Genomic DNA, 20,254 nt, shown 5'->3' with positions numbered 1-20,254 from the left:
TATTCACTTTGGAAAATAATTCAGACTCTTTTATAGTGTAAATTCTCTAATGTGATGTAATGTTTTCAGGAGGTTTATATCCACATAATCTACCATGAACATGACTGTTTCATAAATTGAAACACATTTCTACTATTACACATTTCCCTGTGAGGAATTTACATAATCGTTTTTTCTCTAAGTCACTTTTTAATGTAAATAACCACTAAATAATTTAACTATTTTTTTGATTTTAAAAATCAGAGGATATTCAATGCACTCATTTTGGTAATAAGAGTGTTGATAAAGTAAGCTCTTATAATGTTAATGACTATAGTATTTTCACAGGAGACATAAACTGATTTTATGTCTTCTATTTTATTGGTATAATAATGAATTTAGATCTTTAAAATGTTAATATAGCATCTGATATAAGTGATCATTTTTTATATCAATATTTCTATGCATTTCATTTTTAAAATTGCCTCGTATTATTTCTTCTTACTTACCTGACCCTTTGTGGTTATAGTTGAAAAGTATCCGATTTTTTCAAAAACTACAAATATGACTGCACAGATGGATGTTTTACTTCCATAAGTTTTATAATTAAACAAGTCTTTTCCAATTACATTGTTGAGAGATTAGCATAAATATTGTTAAATTCTTTTCTAAATCTTAATCACTATTCATCTGGCCAATACACATATGGCATATAGAAAAATTTGCATCACAAATATAGTGAATAGCTGATGAAGACTAATTGTAAAAGTTGTGAACTATAAATCTCAAGACAATTTTGTATTTGGATTGCTTTCTGTAAATTTTATTTTTCCATATCTTTTGTAAGCTGATAGCACTATTCTGCAATATTAAAATGCTTCAGGTTGATGCCACTATTCTGAAATAGCAAAATGTTTCTGTCTGATTTTAGGAATTTTGTGATATTAATTATTTCATATGCTTATGTTACAGAGCAGTTTTATAGTCATTTTACTTCCTGTTATTGCTAAACACAATGGTAAATAGTTGGGGTTTGCAATAACATCAAGAAAAGCTGGCTTCTAATTCCAGCTCCATGCTAATAACTTATGTTGTATCTTTGGGCAAGTTATACATCTGTTTGCCTTTTGTTCCCTCTCTGAAGCATTTCTTAACTAGCAGAATTCCTAAATAGACATGAAACCACACACACATGACATAATTATTATTTGAGGTTTAGCCTTCTGAATGTTTTCTTAAGGACAGACAGGAAATGTACATGCATATTTGGTTCTGCTGCCACATAGAGTCACAAAATACATACATAAGAGAATTTTTTTTGAGTATCATAATAGGGTTGCCATTTTGTAATTTTGTAATCTGTTTTCTGTGTAAAAGACTATCTTTGAAAAATAATATTTTTGGAATTATTAAATATAAATTTAATAACTATTAGACATTTTAAGATATTGAAAATTTGGCATTTTTAATCATTTTTTGTTTTCTCTAATTTTATTAGATTTTTAAAAATATTTTCCTTATTTATATTATGGTTATTAATGCTGCTGTGGCATATAAATTTCCAGATTTTTTTTCTGGCACTATATTGCCTTTCAATGTCCTTTTTTGAAATATACATGGTTTATTAAATTACTCACATATATTTTAACCAAATCTATGCACATTTTCTTCAAATTTTCTGATGTTGGGTTACTGCACACATTTATTTTAAAATAATATACAAAATAACCTTGAAATATTTCCTCCTTTTCATTAATGATTTGGTGTTTTGCCTTGTTTGGTGTGAAAATTTAGGACTAGACTTGCTACGTTAAGTAATACTCTGAGATATAAAATTATTTATGTGTAAAGATTATAACAGTTTAAATTTTTAGATGGGGTACAAAAGAAAATGAGATACAATCTCTTTACTGTAGAGCAAAAGGCAATTTTTTGTTTCAAATTTTTAAAACATTTACCATTAAAATAAATTCAGTAATAAACAATACAATAACATTAATGTATGTGATGCAATTAAATACTTTGTGAAGGTCTATTGTCACCTGATTGTATTTTATTATTTTCCCTTCCCCAACCTCTACTTGTACAAGAATAAGTAAATCTTAGTAAGCGTTTTCCTTTAGCACATCTTAAAAGGGATTCATTGAATCACTGTATAAAAGTATATAAAAGTTTCAACTGTTGTCATCTGGAATTACAGAGGTGTGTTTTGTTTTGTTGTTTTGTTGGTACTAGTTCAAAGCATTTATTAGGGGAAGTTACATAGAGAAAGGACTTTAGCATCCTTGTGATGCTTCCTTCATTCCGAATCATACTAGATTGTACCACCTAATGTACTAGGACTGTCAAATTACCTGTCCTCCTACGGAAAAGTTCATGAGGGATGAGCTTGAGTAGTGGCAGTGGAAAAGCCTTTTAATGCTAGCTTTTTGCTCTCAGATTTCAGTGCATGAGTTCAAAGCTCAGCTGGGACAGAACTTAACATAACTAAGGATACATTTTGGAAACTCTTTTGGTATAAATTTACTCATTGGTAACTGGGAAAATAACATTTAGTCCTTCACTGGGGTAGTGTGAAGCCAAAGCACTATACCTATCTATTGATATCCATAAGTAATACATGTAGAATCATTTTTATACTTTTTAATTTTTAAAATGGTAAGTCATCTTTCTTTTCTCTCTTTTTACGCCAGCTCCCCAAAATTTAATTACAATGTGTCTCAGAGCAAATGTTATTGAATTAATTATTTTGAAACTTCACTGAGAATCTTTGAAAAGACAAGGCTTCCCTTTTCCTCCAGTCTCTTTTCTTCTTTTGGTATTAAATCTTCACTGTTTTTCCTGTTTTCTATTTTCTGATTGCCAATTTGATGTATGTTATGAAGACAATTTTATTGTGTCCTCCGTGTCTCTTAATTTTTCCTATTTTTCTTCAATCTCTTTTCTGTCATTTTTCGTACTATATTTTGGGTAGTATGTTGAAATCTACCACTAATATAAACTATTATATTTTAATCTTTGTAGTTATTACTTATTTTCCTTCTGTATTAATTATTTCTTGGCTACTTTATGGTTTAAACTATCATTTGAGATTTTAATTTTTCTCTCTCATATCACTATGTAATCTATCTATACCTATATCATTCTATATATATATAATTCTACCTATTTCTCACTATTTATCTATCTATCTATCTATCTATCTATCTATCTATCTATCTATCTTCTATTTTTTGAAGTATCATAATAGGCAGCCAGGCTCATTTCTTTTTTCCTAACAATGTTTTACAGTATAATGCTTATGGCTCTTATTTTCAATTCTGTATTTCAACTTTAATAGCCATTTAATAATAGATACATTGTATTATGTTGGATAAATTCCATATCTGAATATCTGAGAGGCCTAACTTATTTAAGAAATTACTCATTTATCTTTGTTTATTTCTTATATTTAACCATTTTTAAATGTTGAACTTACATTTGTTTGGCCTTAATTTGTAATTTGCTTCTTCCACGTGCTTCCAGGATGCTTCCTACTGGAAATCAATTTAACTTAAGTAATTGGTTTGAGATTGTCCCCAGTCAATAGGCCATGTGAATCTAAACCAAGTGACCACAAGTGTACAGTTAACATTACAAATTCTTACAGGAGACAGTTTTCAACTTTGAGTTAAGACTCTGACAGGCATATTTCCTATCATTTTACTGTGAATGTATCTCTTTAAGCCCCCTGCACTGCCCCTTCATAATATGTCTTTAGTTTCTCCTAACTTATGGGAACACCGTTCTGTTTCTTATACTTTAGGCTGCTGTGAACTCTAGTATTGTCAATCCCCTTCTGGTAATGACCAGTTTTAGCTCATGCGTATGACCTCCATTATGTTGTCTCCTTGTTTTTGTCTTTGAAAATTTATTTCTGTAAGCTTAGACTAGCAATATATTTAATAGATCATGTGTTGCATTTTGTTCAGCATGCTAAATGTTTTTAAGAAAAACGTTCTTTTAGAATTTATAAATTACTGTAACGCCAAAGCAGAACTTCTTCTTCCTTTAATTACTTTCCCCTGTCTAAATTTCCAATAAACAATTTAAAAAAATAATAATCACTTTGGAATAATGGATGGATGGATGGAAGGATGAATGGATGGATGGATCATATATTGCTCATCAGATAAATTTCTCTGAATAAAATAATTTCATTGTATATAATGTTAATTGTATATCCATTATGTTAAATATAACATTATATAAGTTTAATGTACATTATATAGGCATTTATAAATGGCATATATGTGTATTTATACTGTGACATCAGGTATTAGAGTTATTCATTGATAATCACAATTTTGGTGCCAAAATAATGCTGCCTAACATTCTTAAAATACATTAATTTACTGTTACCACCTTGATAAGATTATTACTATGTCATTGCAGGAAAGAAAATGAATTTAAAATAAAATTCTCAATTTGACTTATTATATTATTTTGTATCATTTAAGTTTTATTGTAAAACCTGACCAAGAAACAGAGTTCCCTGACCACTCTGTAACCTGGACAGTTGCATATTTCCCCCTGCAAACTTGAACCCAAGATGGGGTCTTGAACATTCCCAGGCACTGATAAAGTTTTGAGGTTGTTGCTTGAAGCACTGAGAAACTGACCACGTTGCTAAACACATAGAAATTATCCCTGACCCCTGAGCCAAATTCCTTAAACCCTCCTGTAACCCAGCTAGCCCATTAAGGACATACCTGGATGGAGCATCTCTTATCTCACTCTCATCACAAGGAGGCTAGAGCCCCCTCTCTAAGTTCCCCTAATATATGCTTTGGACTAAATAAAAACAAAAACAAAACAAAACCTCTGTAATTCCAGGTGACAACAGTTTTTTATGCAAGGATTTGATAAGCTTCAAAGATTGTCATGTATTAGTTTTTATTGGTATAATTATGACACATGAAGGCAGCTGAAGAATTGTTATCCCTAAACTTAGAGGAAGGAATTGAAAGTATGTAAATCTTAAACAGAAGAATTAGGACTCAACCTATGTCTTCTTATTTCATTCCAATATTATTTCAGTTCTAATTTCTCTATTTAATATGACTGAAGTATAAAGGGCCCTATTCTTGATAGAACCATACTGATGTTTTTGCATTATGTATAGTGGTCAAGTAGCTATTAAACCATAGTGTGGGCGTTTTCAATAGAAAGCACTTCCTTTCACTTTAACAATATAACCTTATTCAAGGAACTGTGGCTTTTTTCTGTTAAGGAATATCTCATCAAAACAATAATGCTGTCTGTTTCAGTATACTTTGCTTGAGAAGGTTTTGTGTGCAGTTTATCTATTCTACAGACATGTAGGTCTTATAAAAATAAATTATTTCAACATTAAGCTTTCCGAGTGCTTAATATTTTTTTTGTCCTCTTTAACTATGTCAGGTGTCTCAATAATTAAGTGTAAAAACTTATTGAAAATTCAGCTTCAATTTTCTTTATTTCAAGTCTTGTAAAATTCCTGTAAGGGTATCTCAGGCAGCTTAGTCATAGTTTAACAATCTTTGACAGTGATGCAGCAACAAGATCTCCCAGGAAAAAACTTCACAAAAGAACATCCATCCTATTTTAGAAACCAATGGAAATGAGCCAAATTCTAAAATTTAACCCTCCAATGGACACAGACATCAGCCTTCACCCTAGCTATCTCCATGACTACTAGCCTGCAACATCCAGATATTAAAAAAGAGCTGAGAGCATGTTTACTATTGAACACAGTCTGATTACTAAGATTGGAAAATTTAAGCAGCAAACTTGGTATCAGCTGTAGTAGCAGTTTATTTCTTTTTTGTTTTCCCAGTTCATTATTATATAGTGCATTTCATATTCTCACTGTCCTGCTCTGATTAGGTCATCTGACATCAGGTTGAATAGAAGTGAGGAGGCAAGACGCCATTTTCTTTTTAAAAAATCTCAAGTGAAGCTTTCCTTGTTCCATCAACTAAGACGGTTACTCTAGATTTTTTTGTGAACCTTCTTTACTCAAGAAATTAAAACATGCACCTCTGACTTACTAAAGTTTTTCTTATCTTGACCTTCCTTTCCAAAAGTGCAAATAATTTAAGACTTTAACTCCATTTATACCCTTCCAATTTAGTTATGTCAGATGTTTTAATTCTATATATTTGTATTTTAAATCCCCTAAAATGTTTCTGTTTGACACAATGAATATTCATTTATATTAACCTACATATTTACTTGATTTTCAAACCGCTTATGTATTTATTGAACCTTCATAATTTGTTGCAATTCAAGCTCTTATCTAGCATGACTTTTATTAGTGTAACAGGCTTGACATTTCTTGCACTATTTATCTTTTGGTAGTGATTATAGTTTGGTGGCTCATCTAAAAATATCTTTGTAAGTTCTAATTCTTGAAAGAATTTTTTTATTACTAGATGGAGATGTTTAGAGAAAAACTTCAGCCTAATTAAATTTAAAGGAGTTTAATTAAGCAACAAACGATTTACAAATTGCACTGCCACCAGGATCACAGCAGATTCAGAGACACTCCAGGAAAGCCATGTGGTGTTAAGACTTCTAGACAAAAAAAAAAAAAAAAAAAAAAAAACAGAGAGAGAGAGAGAAGTGAGTACAGAAATCGGAAGTGAGATATAGAAGCAACTGGATTGGTTACAGCTCAGTGTGTGCCTTATTTGAGCACAGTTCAAACAGTTGGCTACATTTGATTGGCCACAACTCAGTGATTGGCACAGGTGCGGACTAGGGTCAGTTTACACTTCCACTTGTTACATTTCACAATGTACAGAAAAACCTTTAGGCTGAACTTAAATATGTAAAGAGGCAGCTTTAGGCTAAATTTGTCTTAGAATACAAGTTACTGTCTTATCTTTCCATGCATGGAACTAACTGACACAGAGCTTTTTTTTTTTTTTCTGCTTCTACTGAAAACTCAGTCATCAGAATATTACCTCATTTAAGCTGATCTAGCTTTTCTCCTACTCTAACCCTGACTTTTAAAATAATGTATCTGTCTTTGATTTTCTGCAGTGTTACTATAAATTATTCGGGAGTCATTTATTTTTATTCATAAAATTTGAGCTCTTCTTTAAATTGGTTGATTATCCCAAGACTTGGTAGGAGAAAATAAAATTCTCTCCAAAACAAATATGAAGGTAAAAAAAAAAAAAGTTTAGGTTTTCCAAGCAATAGCTGATAAACTATAATAATGTATCTTATGGACAGCATCTGATAATTTTTTAACTAAAATTTTGAGGGTATATTTCTGTCTTTAACTTGTTCTGCTCATTATGACTTACGTAGTTTTATTTTCTTATTTGCCTGTTTGTCTTAGATTATGTTCAGCATGTTGTATGAAAATAATTACTTATGTAAGTAATTTGATACCTAAGATGTCATTTTCTTACTCCACACATTTTCCTTTTCTCCTACTAGACGCTGTGGATGTTAGCAGTCCAGAATCAAGGGTCATTGTTTCCAGGTGCTATAGAAGACGTGCTGAGAAAAAGTCAACACTATTATTTCTAGTGCTGTTGTGTTCTGCATCTGGAGCTGGGTGGGTTTTATCAGGGACTGAATGGCTGGCGATCACTGGAATTCAACCTCAATTCATTCAGCTCTTTAAGTTTGCTGCATATGGAGCTCTTTATTTACATTTATAAGAACAAAATTGTTTAAAGAGATTTAGCTCATGTGGGTCTACCCCAGAGGAGAGATGATTAGCCAGGGTTTCCAAGTATGGCTGGCACTGAATTTCAGTTCCTGTTTTACTATCTCCAAATTAGTCCATTACATCTTAGTTCAGTGTCTCAGATAGCTACACCAGATCACCAAATACATCATGGTGGAAACAATTCAGAGTCACCTGCCTTCTGTTGTTTTCTCTGTTTTTCTAGATTATTCCCCACTTTGATTTTTTAAAATATTGTTTTGATCTCTCTGTTTGTCCTTCGGCAGAACACTCAATCCAAATGAATTAGACTGCTATTAACATAGCTTAAAACTTTCATATGTTATTATTATTTCCATGTCAATTGAGACGATCAAATTTTTCTCTTTGCAGAAATAATGTGGTAAATTGATCAATATTTCTAATATTAAATCAACCTCATATTCTTGTAATAAATCTAACTTATTTTGTTTGTATTTTCAAACACACACACATACTTATATTGACTTGATTTGCTAATGTTTTATATAAAATATTTTATTTATGGTCTTTAGGAAAATTGTTCTCAAGTTTTCAATTACTATTGTGCCTCTGTTAGGGATTATTATAACAGTTATGCTGGCCTCATTTTAATTTGTAGGGTATTTCTTCTTTATTTAAGTTATCTGTAAAAATTTAGTTCAAACAATTTTTTGGTTTAATATAAATCTTTGGCATATGTGTCATCACCAAATTAATTACTTAGCTCTGCTTGATAGCCTAAGCCATGAGAAACTATAAATTATGCTGAGAAGCAAGGTACATTAGCTTTAAGAAAGAATATGGTGAGGCTTTTCTGACTCCCAGGCATAAATAGTGATATCTTTAATCACACTTCACAAGAATGTGCTTTTTTTTTTTTTTTTTTTTTTTTTTTTTTGAGACGGAGTCTCGGTCTGTCGCCCAGGCTGAAGTGCAGTAATCACTGCTGACTGGGAACCACCTCAACTCTGAAAGAAACTTTCATTTCTGTATTCTTTCCACTTTCACACTTTGCTAGGCATGTAACACTCTTTGAAGTGTCAGACTAGTTTCATTCCTTTGCCGCATTTTAACAATTATAGATAAGTAAAAAAACATTTCGACAGCACAGACAAGGTGTTTGCCAGATACATCCTTTGAACAGCATTCACTAAATAATCTAATCAAGAACATTAGTCTATATCTAGTAGAATGTACATATTCCACAGTGAGGGAGAATTAGAGATTACTTTTCAGTTGTTAACATTTTCGTTTCTTGATGAAGCCATCTGGGACTAGGCTTTTCTTTGTGGGAAGAATTTTGAGAACTAATTCTATAACTTTGTTATAGAATTGTTATAGGTCAAGTTTTTCATTTATCCTTATTCTACTTTAACTTTATTCACTTTAATTGTTAATATTACTGCTACTATTTCTATTTTTAGTAGATTATTTGTACTAAATACTTTGTGTAAAGCACGAAAATTTATATGAAATTGAGAGCTTGTCCAGTTTATAAAGGTCTAATATCAATTACCTCCTCAATATAACTTTAAAATATAATAATTACCAGCAACAAACATGTAGAAATTAAGATTAAAACATAATAATATTTAATATTAGCACTCCAAAAATGAAATATTAGATACAAATCCAAAATTTGTACAGAATCTATATGAAGAAAACCACAAGATTCAGATTAAAAAATTCAAATAACTAAATTATCCATGTTTTTGGATAGAAAGATAATATTGTCAACATATCAGTTCTTCCCAAATTGATCTATGGACTCAATGAAATCCCATTTAAAAATTCCAGCAAGTTATTTTGTGCATATCATTAAACTGATTCTAAATTTTATACGAAGAGGCAAAAGATCCAAAATAGCAAAATGTTGAAGGAGAATAACAAAGTCAGAGAGGACTGACACTACTCAATCTCAAGTCTTGCTATAAAGCTACGGTAATACAGTGTGCCATTGGCAAAGAATAAAAAACTAGATCAATAGATGAGAATAGAGAGTTCAGAAATAGATGCACGTAAATATAGTCCACTTGTCTTTGAAAAAGAGCAAAGGCAATACAAGGAAGCAATGATAACTTTTTCAACAAGTGGTGCTGGAACAATTGGACATCTACATACAAAAATATATATCTAGATAGATCTTACATCCCTCTGAAAAGTTACATAAAACTGGATTACAGACCTAACAAAAATGCAAAACTACAAAACTTCTAGAAGATAATGCAGGAAAACACCTAAATGATCTTGGGTATAATGATGACATTTTAGAAACAATCCTAAAGACAGAATACATGAAAAAAATAATTAATAAACTGGATTTTATTAAAATTAAAATGTAAAAATGATAATTCGAACTTGAACAATCATGAGTTAATTTTTATTAAATAATTGATATTTTGATATAATGTATAGTATATAAATTATTCTTATATTGGTATTGAGTCTATTAGTTTTATTTATGTTAAATTTGATATTGGATATGCTCCTGTTCTTGTACTTGCCCTTTTGCTTGTTCTCTCTCTCTCTTTCTCATTCTTTTCTCTTTCTCTCTTTTGTTTTCTCTCTCTCTACTAGGCTACATGAATTCTTTCAGCTATAAAAGGCAGTAATTGCTTATGTAGGAATATCCACTCTATTTTCCCCCTTTCCTTTATTTACAGTACAAATGAGAGCTGGTTTTATCATGCATATTTGTCCATGTAAAAATAAAGTATCTCCATAAAAAGTAATTTCATCTATTTAATTTATCTGTTTAATTCGGAGTGCAAGAATGGCAACTCTCATATTCTCATTTTTTTCTTTAGTATCTTATCTATCTGAGATTGGTTCTGAGTAGAAAACAAAACTATGTAGGTTTCATTTGCAAAAAAATGTTCAAACTCACAAGGAATATAAACCAATAAGAGGAATTATATTACAACCAAAGTATATTATAAAAAGCGTACCAACAAAGAAACGTAGGACTTCGCAAGAGTTTATTTTGGTTGCTAAAAATCAGAAGAATTGGCTGTATAAGACTGAAAGATGGGATATTATTTCAGTGGAAAGGTATGCAGTTGATTAATGTTCCAGGCACAATAACAAAAGTGAGGAAAGGCTGATCAATGCAACAGTATAAGTGATGTGCAAGAAATGATATGCAATTTGAAAGTGTAGTTGGGGAAAAAGAGACAGGATAGTGCAGATTAACCTGTTTAGATTTGATTTAGTAGACTACAGAGTTGACTACTTGTGATCAAGTGAGTAAAGCATTCATTTATTTTGTCTAAAACAGTTTCTCTGGGTAAGACAGATGGAAAGAGAAACAAGACAATGAGAGGCAACTAGTTAAGAGGCTATGCAATAGCTCAAGGATGAGCTAGTATACAGTTCAACCACATTTATATTAACTTGAAAAATCTTGTGTGTAGCACTGACAAAACAAATATTTTGAAAGCTAGTAGACTAAATTTAGAATGCAGTCACTCTGAGTTATTTTCTGTTTTAAAGTAGAGGTCAAACACAGTAGCACATAGACAGAACACACCTGCAGTTGTTTGGTTTGGTTTGCGTACCGCTACAAAATTGAATATTCCAAAATAAAGATGGTCTTTCTTGTTCATTAACCCACCAACTTTCTATTGCTCTATTTGTGCGCAACTTATAGTATTTATTTACTCAGTGAGGTTTACTCTGATGAATTAAAAGTGGAACCATTCTCAACCATGTCCTGTGAACCCCTTATAACTTGCTCTACATTTTAAATGATTGTATTATGTTATTATAACTTTTTATATATTTTAATAATTATTATATCAGAAGAAATTAAAAGCATTTTATTGAGATCTAGGTATATCTTGTTCAATTTTAATTTATTTTTCTTAGCACTTATCACATAATAAATATGATAGTATGATTATAAAAAATTTTATTGCCTGTATTCTGTTTCTCCAGCATATCATAGGAGAAAAATTTCACAAGGGAAGACTCTTTGCTTTGGTCACTGGTACATAGTGCTCAAAATTTTGCCTGCCATTGAAGATCTCTGAAAAACATTCATTGAATGTGGCTCATATAATAATAACAGTTAATGTTAATATGATGTTTAATATTTTCCATGTATAATGTAATAATATTATATATAGGTTTATATGATGTGAGTCAAAACCCTGTGATGTCAGTACTAATAGTGACCTCACAGTTATTATTTGTAGGGCTGGGCTCAAAGTATATTAAATTTCTCACCTCTGATTAAAATGTTTATCATATGTCCTGTTTCAAATTCCAGACAAAATATTAGAAAAGTGAATGGCATTTTTCACGCTATAGAAGATATTTCAGGTTTTAGTAGACTTGCTATCTTCTTGCAAACAAACTTACTGTCAAATATTAAGTGGATTACAGGTGGATAGAGGTGGTACCTTGTATTTTCTCTCATCTTATTTTGACAAGACATAATATTTCCACTGTTAATTCACATTAACTATTTTTAACTACTTATAAATTATACCAAATATGGATAGGTATTTGGTATAATTTGGTATAAATTATACCAAATATGGATATTTGAGAAATGAGACCATTTCACTGTTTCTCAGCAACATATTATATACATTACATACAAGAAAAAAATTAAACACACATTCTCAATTTTCAATTTGTATGTGGATGTTTTGTTTCCATTAAATTTCAATTTAAAGAGTACACAGAGATACAAGTAGGATTATTTAGCATTCTTTTTGTTTGTTTGTTTGAGGGACTTTTGGCCGTTTATTTGTTCGGGAGGAAATATGTCAATGCACATGCTCTGGGCTATATTTTGGCTGTGTATTCATCAGAGTAGCAGAGCTGCAAATTTTTTTTAATTATTTCATATTTTGCAGAAGTTCACGTGAAACTGTCTAAGATCTTTACAGTCTACTGCTACTGCGAATGACTCTAGAGAAATCCAAGACCAATCTGATTTTTCTTTTCAATTACTTGGACGAACTTTGGGTTCATTATCAAAATGAGGACATATGGAAGTTAAAAAACATAATTTATATTAATTTTAGACATGTATGTACTAAAACTTTTCCATGAAATTTTGATATATTGTTATTACGCTACTGACAAATTACATAAATTTGTTTTACATAGGAAGAGGTTCAAATTTGTTTTCATTATTTTCAAAGTTCCATAAAAAGTAATACGATTTGTTTCTGTTTTTACGATTATGGATCAATTATTTTTGATATAAGATTCTATCTTTCAATTTGTAAACTCATACTTTATTTTCATCTTTCTTGTGCCTTATCTACTCTGCATTCTTGTATGTCTACTTTATAATCTTCCTTTATTAAAGTGATTTTTCTTCCTTTTAAATTTCTTCTATAATATTTAGTTACAATTCTCCTTTGCCAGAACAGCATTTATGTGAAGAGGTTTTTTTTTTTTTTGAGATGTTGTCTCCCTCTGTCGCCCAGGCTGGAGTGCAGTGGCTGGATCTCGGCTCACTGTAAGCTCCGCCTCCCGGGTTCCCGCCATTCTCCTGCCTCAGCCTCTGGAGTAGCTGGGACTACAGGCGCCGCCACCACGCCTGGCTAATTTCTTTTTCCTTTTTTTTTTTTTTTTTTTTTTGTATTTTTAGTAGAGACGGGGTTTTACCATGTTAGCCGGAATGGTCTCGATCTCCTGACCTCGTGATCTGCCCGCCTCGGCCTCCCAAAGTGCTGGGATTACAGGCGTGAGCCACTGCACCGGGCCGTGAAGAGTTTTTTTTAAAGTAAGTTATCTTTCTTTTAATCTCTTTTCATGTTACAGTGTATGTTTCTCAGGTGATCTAATTCTTGTTAATAACTGATTATTTTATGATGATTCCTCAAGAATGTAAACTCAGAATTATGTATGATCCCGCAATTCCTCTTCTGGGTGTATACTTAAAAGGGTTGAAAGCAGAAAATCAAAGAGATATTTGTACAGAAATATTCATAGCAGCATTATTCACACTAGCCAAAAGGTAGAAACCATAATGTTCATTGAAAGATAAACGGAAACCAAACCTGGTACACACATAAAATGAAATATTATTCTGCCTTTAAAACAAAGAAAATTCTGCTATGTCACAAAATGAATGAATCATGAAGAAATTGTGTTTAGTAAAATAAGTCAGACACAAAATGAGAAATATTACTATGATTCAATTTATAGAAGCAACGTAGAGTGGTCAAATTTGTAGAGAAAGAACATGCAGAGATGGGGAAATGGGACATTTTTGTATAATGAGAATAGAGTTTCAATTGGAATTATAAAAATGTTCTGGAGATGGATAATGATGATAGTTGCACAACAATGTGAGTGTAATGCTACAAAACTGCACTCTTAAACATGATTAAAATGGTAAATTTTATGTTTCATGTATTTTATCACAATAAAATAATCATTTATTATTAAATAATTGATTTCCTGGACAAGATATTTCTCAATGAAAAAGTGATGACGGAGAAGACTACCGAGTTTTCCAGGATAACTGATTTACTTTGATTAATTTGTATTCTAGAAGAGTTTCACATTTGTAGGAAATCTTGCAAAGCTAGTTCAGTGAGGTCTCATATACCCCATTCCAGTTTCCCCTCTTATTAACATTTTATATTAGCACGATACATTCACTATGCTGTTGATACATTGTGATAAATCAAAGTACATGCTTTTCTTAAATTTCCTCAGTTTTACCTAATGGTCTTTTTCTGCCCAGTATTCTTTCAAGGATATCAAATTACATTTAAGTGATCATGTTTTCTTAGACATTTCTAGACTGTGGCAGTTTCTCATATTTTCCTTGTTTTATGTGACTTGAGAGTTTTGACGAATACTGGTTAGATGTTTTGTAGACTGTTCATCAATTAGGGTTCCTCTGATATTTTCCTCAATATTAGATTGGGATTAGGAGTTCTTGGATGGAAGACCACACAGGTAAAATGCCATTCTGATTACACCATAATAAGGGTGCATGCTATCATGATGACATCACTGATGATGTTAACCTTGGTCACCTGGCTGAGATAGTATTTGTCAGGTTTCTTCACTGTGTAGTTATTTTCTTGAAGCTCCACTTTCCTACAGTGCTCTTTGAAAGAAATTGGGACACACTTAAGGGGTTGAGAATTATGGTCCACGTATTTAAGGATGGTGTATATAAGTACATGTCTTGAAATTCATCTTGTGTAACTGTAATTTTGTACCCTTTGACCAACATCTTCCCATTTCCTATTTCCCCCAACTACTAGTAATACTTTTAATACCTTAAATTTTTATATCATTGTCTATATTCTATCCTGAGATCTTTGAAACCCCTAAATTATTTTAATGCATTGTTTGTGCTGCAGTTTTGCGAATAATAATAAAGGTATAGTGTCATGTACCCATCATTTCAGTTTAATACAGAACAGTTTCACTGCCCTAAGCAATCCCCTATGCTTCACCATTCAAGCCCCCTGTCTTCTTCTCTAAACCCATTGCAAACACTGATTTCTTTTCTGTCTCTATAATTTTCCAGATTTCCACATAAACATAGTTGTGAGATCTAATGTACAATGATGTGGCTACAGTTAACAACACTGTATTTCATATTTGAAATGTATGTATAATCAGGACTTTTGTAAATTATAACTTAATATGTCTTAGAATTGAAGGTCAAAAAAAACTCCACTGATTTATTTCTAGTTCTTAAAAATAAGGATATTTTGAGTCAACATTTTAAAATATTTCTTACATTTTAAATTTATTTTTCTCTATTTTAGCAGTTATCAATCCAATCATTTGTGTATTTTTTAGCTCATTCTTTTAGCAGTATTGCTAAACTTGCTTAATTTATTATTTTTAAGTCCGTCTTCAAATTTCTGAAGTTAGTTCGACTATTAGTTCAAACTATTTTTCTGTCTTGTTTCTTATTAAAGTACCTACAACCATCATGTTGTTGACCTCTCCAACAACTCACTTTGCACTTAATAGCACTATTTTCTAAATAATTTGATCTGTTACATAGATTTAAGAACAAGGATATTTAAATGGAATTGAGGGACATTATTCTAACACTGAGATTATGGTTTTAATTCTGTTTTACTTCTTGGCCATTAAAAAAAATGTGTCTTTTTCTGAGGCTAGAAACAGTATAATAGGCTAAAAAATGCCTCCCCAAGGTTGGTCTTAAACCATACAACGTGAGACTGCATTACCATACTTAGTAAAAGGAACTCTGTGCCTGTCTTTATATTAAGGACCTTGAATAGGGAGTTGACCCTGGATTATCCCAGTGGGCCCAATATAAGCACAAGTGTTCTTGATAAAGGTAGACAAAACTATCAGAGTGTCAAAGAGGAGAGGTGATATAAAGATAAAGAGTGGAGTTATGAGTGATGTGCTTTGAAGATGAAGAAAGGTGTCACAGAACAAAGAATGCAGGTAGCTTTTAGAAGCTAAAAAATGTAAGAAAATGGAATCTAGAGTCTCCAGAGGAAATGCAGTTCTGAGGACACCCTGATATGAACCAATGTGATACATGTCAGACTTCTGTCTTCTAGAACCATAAGATAATAATTTTTTGCTGTTTTAAGCCATTACATTTGTAATCATTTGTTAACAGCAGTAATAGAAAAACAATGTATATGCCATTATTTAATTTTCCATGTTTTCTTATGTAGCATAATAAAAATTGGATCTAATATTTTCTTTCTTTTTTGAAATACACTGTTATATTAAAGAAGACAGTGCACAGGTATTTAAATGTTATTCCTTGTACTTAAATGTAAAAAATATATAATATATACATACATATATACATATGCATACATCTATGTATGTTATGTATGTATATATTCAATTTCTTTTGGTAACTCACTGAAATCCAATTTCCAGGTGCTTTCTAACAAAAATGTGTCATAAAATTAGTAAATGCCTGGAAGAGTCTTGGAAGAAGAGCATCAAACTGTCTTCTTTTATAATGACATTAGCTCTTAAAATAATTAGAGAGGAGCTAAACATGGGAGCATTTTTAAAACATGATATTTTTTTAAAATCTGCCCTCTAAATTTAGAAAAATAATATATATGGACTAGGCATTGAAGAACATAATGGTGCAATACATTCATAACATGATTTTCTACTTGCAGTTCTTCCAAATTGTAAATTCATGTTTCACTGTATTAATTAACATTTCAACAGAAAATGTGTTCAAATGTATTTTGTTACCCACAAATCTTATTAATTTGAATGTGTTTAGATGAGATATGCTACCTAGGAAAGAGTCATCTAGCATAAGCAAGTTGACAGCAGTAGATTTTGTAAATCTTGGACAATTTATCTAAATGTTCACATCACAGCAAGTGTCCCCACTGATAAATTCCTTTTCAATTCCTATTTTGCCACATGGCTATATTCTCATTCTTACAATAAAGTAAGATATTTATTTTCATGAATCAATATTTTATATATATGTGTGTGTGTGTGTGTGTGTGTGTGTAATGATTTGAATGCAATTGACTGTCATCTCATGTTTGATCTTAACCTATAATTTTTGTGAGTATCTATATGGTAGTATATTGTCCATGGTACCTTATTCACAAGAACTGCATGAAATATTTCACATTCTTAAATTTGTTCTTCTGGATTTCTGGCAACATTTATATTGTATCCTCCATTAGCTAAGGTTATCTGACTTTGGAAAATAGAACCACCTTTTAGGAAGTTCTAGTAAAAGAGTGAGAAGTTATTAAAAGAATATAATAGTTTTTCATGGGTCCAAATTGAGAAATTAATAACCATTAAAAAGAATATATGTACAGTGATGTCTCACTTAAAAACAGAATACACTCTGAGAAGTGTCTCATGAGGTGATTTTTATCATTGTGCTAATATCACAGAGTATACTTACACAAACTTAGATGGTAGGGCCTACAACAATCCAAGCTATGTGTTATATTCCTTTTCTTTTAGGTTACAAATCTGTATGGCATGTGATTCTACTGAATACTATAGGCAGTTGTAATGCAGTGATAAGTATTTGTGTATCCAAACATATATAAACATAGAGAATGCAGAGTAAAAATAGAATATTATTATCTTATAAAACCATTATGGTATACAAGGTCCATTGTTGAATGAAATGTCATCTGACGGATGACTGTATATATATTGCAAATATGTAACTAATAACATAAAGTATAAGGGCTTATCAAAGCCTTTTTTGAAAAACATTCATTGATCAGGTCACTTAAAAAAAGCCATCTAAAATTCCATGTATCTTTTCTAAAAATTCTCATTCTCAGGTAAAAAAGTCCCACTGGTCCATCATGGACATTATGGAAAACTGGCAAATACGCTTCTTCTGTTACTATGTGTGTACTGGGGTTGGGTGAAGGGTGTGGCGTCCTCACTGACTGTTTCAAACAAATCACGTGGAAATAGAAAGAAAAAAAAACCCATAAAAGAATAGTTCTAAAAGAAAGAACAATAGCATTATGATGTATCTACTAGGTATACATTCAAGATTTGTTGATTCTTAAAACTGAGCTCTCTGGTAACTCACCTAAAAAGGTGTTGAATTTCATTCAAACTTGATAGTGTTCTTTTACTTAATTTCCCATTCTTTATCCTTTGGTAATCTTGTTTTTTACTTTCTAATATCTTGAGCTGCTTCATGGAAAAAGCCAACGAAAATGAACTATTCCCCTTAAACCTCATTTTATGTAATCTCATCTTTTCTGCTTGCCAGAGATGAATTTTCCTTGTAGATATTTCTTCATTCTCAGCCACTAGACTGATGTTATTTTTCCCCAGGTAATTTTGCTACCTAATTTACTTTACATATATGTAAAACTATCTTATAGATGATTGAATAATAAATTACTATAATCCCATTCTTTAGCATCTCTTCCTACTAGGTCTATTCAGTCACTTCATCATATTAGCTTCTTTTAAGGACAGGGAAAGTAGAGGAAAATTACTGTAGAAAGTGATTGCATGTAATTTTCTTCTTGGGATTCTTTGCTAAGTTGAAATTTAGATGTATATGTTACAAATTCTGTATTCATGATTCTACTGCACCTACCCTATTTTCACCTAAGGAAATTAGTTTCCCTTAGTTTTACCTGCCAACTAGTTCTGGAAGGTACCAATATTCCAATTTATGCATACTCAAAACAAGTCTTCGGCATCTTTTAATTCAGAGCTCTTCTTCTTCTCATTACTTTCTGTCTCTGGCCCTTGTGAGACTGATAGGTTGCATTGTGAGACTGATAGGTTGCAATGCCCAAAGAGTGCTGTAGTGAATATGCACTTTTATATACACTTATACTTCACCCCAAGAATAGGCCAAAAAATCCCTAATTGCTTTTACAAATATTGAAATTACTTCATTTAATAAGCCAATATTCAAGACTTTTCTTTAGCTAAAAGAAATAGCAGTGAAAAATAACATTCAAGTACTGCACAGTGTGAAACACATCACAAGTCCCTTTGCAGGCCACCTCTTGGCAGGCTTTTAGTATTTCTCCACTTGGCAAAGGAGAACTCACCCACCCCTCATGCCACCATCACTGAGAGTCTAAGGTCTTTCTGGCCATCCTTTAGAATGGGGGCCAAACTAACTGTACACCAGAAGAAGGAAGAAGGTCTTTTTTTTTCTTCTCTCTCTAGCCTGTGGTCTCCTTCCCACAGCAGGATTTTAGGTAATAAATTTTCATATTCCACAGAAGACTGTCTGTTGGGGAATCGATACCTTCAGGGAAACAACCCACAGTTACCCAAAGAAATGTAGTCAATTCTGATGACCCCAAAAAGGACAATCATCAGTAAGACATTTCTCAAACTGGGCTATTTAAAATATGTCAGGTAAGATTTAACATATAATCTTACTTACCAAAAGTAAATATATATTTTATATAATCCTTCCTCTAGATTAAATAAAAATCCTTTTTGCTGTATTTTCAATACTTCCTATCCAAGCTTGGTATATGCAATGAGTTGTACAAATGCATTCATACCATCGAAACACAGTATAGTTTATAAGAATATGATAATATAAATCAACATTGAAAAATAATACATGGTTTCTAAAAGAATATTATGTGCAGAAGCAGAGTTCTGCTACGAGTTTACCAAACAGAAAAATCAGCTTATTAGTTTAAATATTTGCATTTTCATTATTTTATTTTACTCAAACTTTTCAAAAGAGCAATGTGTACTATGTCTTTCACAATTGTATCTGAAAAGCTAAAGCATATAGCTAAGTTTTAGAATGAGAGTAACAAATATATTTTTAATTCCTCTGTAGATTCTCATCAAATATTTGGCATTGAGAATTAAACAATTCATTTTCCTATGCACTAAAAATCTAAAAATGAAGAGAATAAGGCAATAAGTCAAAATTTCCCAACAAGTAGCAATTTATACATAATGTAGTATAAATACTACATTAAATATTGTAATACAAAATATTTTAGGAGTCTACTTTAGGAATTCCTGTGGAACGTTCTTAGACATACCTTAAGTTCATTTTAGGATTCAGACACATCTGAGAGGACTGTTCTT

Source organism: Macaca nemestrina, chromosome 4 (assembly GCF_043159975.1).
Source record: "Macaca nemestrina isolate mMacNem1 chromosome 4, mMacNem.hap1, whole genome shotgun sequence".
Taxonomy (NCBI): Eukaryota; Metazoa; Chordata; class Mammalia; order Primates; family Cercopithecidae; genus Macaca; species Macaca nemestrina.
Note: the sequence above shows the minus strand (reverse complement) of the source record.